Genomic DNA, 3,012 nt, shown 5'->3' on the forward strand with positions numbered 1-3,012 from the left:
CCGGCGCACCGGGCTCTTCATCTACTCCATACGTAGGGAACGCCAAGCCCTTGAAGTGTCTCATTCATCGCATGGATAACTGTATAGTCTGACGTGACAACTGTGGACAATTTACAGTTTGCTTTTGCACCTGTCACTATAATTCAAGCTTTCTCGCAGTTGACATATGTGTTGACTCTGCGTTGTAAATATGCCACAAAATGTACTCTGTAAAGTATATTTATCTGAGCCAGGGCAGAGTATCATCACCAGAGCACTGTGGAAATCCATAATCAAATCAGTAGAAACGCCACAGCGGGATTGTTGAGAGCTGAACTGCACTTCTTAGCACCGCCCAGGGGTGTAATATATAAATCCAGCAGTGTCACTCCACCCCTACAGGTGTAGGTGTGGTATTACACCCCTACTCCTCACATAATACCAGACCCTGAAGTCCTACAACATGCTGCATGTTGTAGGAATACAACATGGGACTCTGCGTCTTGTGTTGTGCGATTTGGAAACAAACAGCTCCGCGCAGGGATTACTACGCGGTCCAACCAACCATGTCATTGGCCACACTTGTGCTGGAAATGCCCTTTTTGTTCAACGCCAAACACAATTTAACTTTGCGCTATAACACAAAGAACAGCGAATGGAGGTGAGTGAAATTTGTATCTGAAGCACTTTTGTGTGCAGGTCGCTAATCGTAGACAACCTGTACTTTGTGCTATTTCACGGAAATAAAACAGATTGTGTAGGAAAATTAATTAATTGCCATTTTTCACATTGTCTGGGCCTCATTGGGATAGATTTACAAATATTTTACTCTGGGCTAGTATCACAAAACTCACACTAACCTACATAAAATGTTTTTTTCCTAATTTACTTTCCAGTGCAAAACTTATTTTACGTTGGAAATTACCCCAAAGGAAACGCAAAGCAGCCCAAAGCACTGCTTTGCTTTACGTAGCGCCAAGAGCGTGTTACCTGGGTGCTACATGGAAGTTCCGATGCTACCACCCACGCCTTTTGACGCAAAACCCTTTCTACAGACGATAGGAGACAGGGTTTAGCACCAAAAGATAACGCCATTTAAAAGGAGGCATTAAAAGGAAAAAAAAAATCCATTCTTTTGCGATTTAGTATGTGTGCTGCACTGTACACCACACATACAAAGTGGGACAAGTTTTAAGGTTTGTCGAAGCATAGTATTTTGTACTGGGAGGGTAACCTTCCAGTACATAGCCTATGGTAGACTCAAGCCCGCACCCTAGCACTATGGTGTGTGTACCTGGCGCACGGCAGCTAGAATACGTGCCGGCGCTAGGGAGAGGGGGGGACAGTGCCATATCTCTGTAGATACGTCGCTATCCTCTTCCCTCCCTGTCACGCAACGCAGTGCAGCGTTTTTGGTTGCTGCAGTCCGTGACTGTTTTGAAAATCTGGGGTCTTGTATTAGGCGGTAGAAGTCCACGCAGAGCCGGATCTGGCACTCTGCGTGACTTTTGCACAGTTTACTTTTCATAGGGTCCTCACGGTACCCTTGCATTTGCCACTTGCTTCAACCACACTTTTTCTTATCATCGGTGGCTGGGTGCTATCTAACGCATACGCATTTAGCACTACACTTGCGTCAAGTTTTAGCACTAAAACCCATTTGCATACGAACGTTGATTGACGCAGCTGTTTGTCCGTGGTTAATTTTTTTTAATAATAAATGCCGGGGCTCTCGTCAGGAGGCAGCTTGCACCAGCCCATTGCTCCTATTAGTGCCGCCTGTGACATAACCAACTACTAACCATGAAATCCTACAAGTGGGGGGAAGATGTGGCGGAACAGCCAGAGCTGCCGACTTTGGAGATGGGGCACAAGTTTGGAGTATCCTCGTAGGCTCAACATCCTGTGATTCTGGGATAATCACTCAATGTTCTCGTGCCTACCAAAAACGAATGTGTCCTTAACTAGTGCTCATGAAAAGCACTCAATACCTTTGGGTCAAGTTCGTGCTATAAGCCCCAGTGTTGAAAAGTAAGTGCTGGTGGCGAGCACCGGAAACTACCGGTTCAAATTAAGCACTGCTGTTTGTGCTACATTGCACAGCGTACCGCCACGCTAAATCATAACAGAACTGGGTCTTGCCTCTCCCATTCTTTGAAGAGAGTAACTGCAACTTAGCTCTGAAAACTCATGACTTTTAGCAACATTTTTTTGCGACTGTTTCATTGCTTTTTTCGTATATTTTTGCTGAAAACATCATTGTTTTACTTTCTTTCGGCCACATTGTGACACTGCAGATATTCTCTTTGTTCTTTTATTTGCTCTCTGCTCTCTTTTTCATCGGTTCTCCCTAACTGCTGTACCATACCGCTGAAATTAGCGCAAAGTGCTTGGCGAAAGTGCTATAGAATTTTCACAAATCGATATATAAAAAGTCGGACTCTGTTATGAACTCAAGTAGCAGGTTCGTTAAAGGAGGGGGGCTGATTAACTCATAGTTTCTATTTGGCCAAATATAACAGTAAAGGTTCATTTTTTTCTAAATGTAAATGAAATGTCGGCTGTTTTTGTAAACCCCTTCCAACTTTTGAGAATGAGCACATTTGATGGTTCTCCATTACTGCTTAATTTACTTCTAGAAATGGAACGAGCAGTTGTTCAGTCCCTACTTTCAGAGGTTAATTAATGTCCAGTTTAATTAACTAACATCTTCTTGAGTGACACTCTCAATCTTAATAAAAATGCTAAACCTATTTTGGATATTTTCATATTGCATAAAATTGGTTTATGCTTCTACGGCGCTGTACATTACTGGATAAAATATAGGGTGTAAGCCATGGAGAGGCTGCGTTTGTTTGAAAACATTAGTAAGTGTTGTAATATTTCTTGTCCATCTGATCAAAGTTGCAGGGCAGGAAGTTGATGCTGGTGAGTGACGTCATGAATTCTTTGTCTCAGAGCTTACTACTAATTTGCATTTCCTGCTCTATATCTACAGAGATGCTTCCCTCACTGTCACTCTTTGAGGTTGGG

This window comes from Triturus cristatus, chromosome 2_1, assembly GCF_964204655.1.
Source record: "Triturus cristatus chromosome 2_1, aTriCri1.1, whole genome shotgun sequence".
In the NCBI taxonomy this organism is placed as follows: Eukaryota; Metazoa; Chordata; class Amphibia; order Caudata; family Salamandridae; genus Triturus; species Triturus cristatus.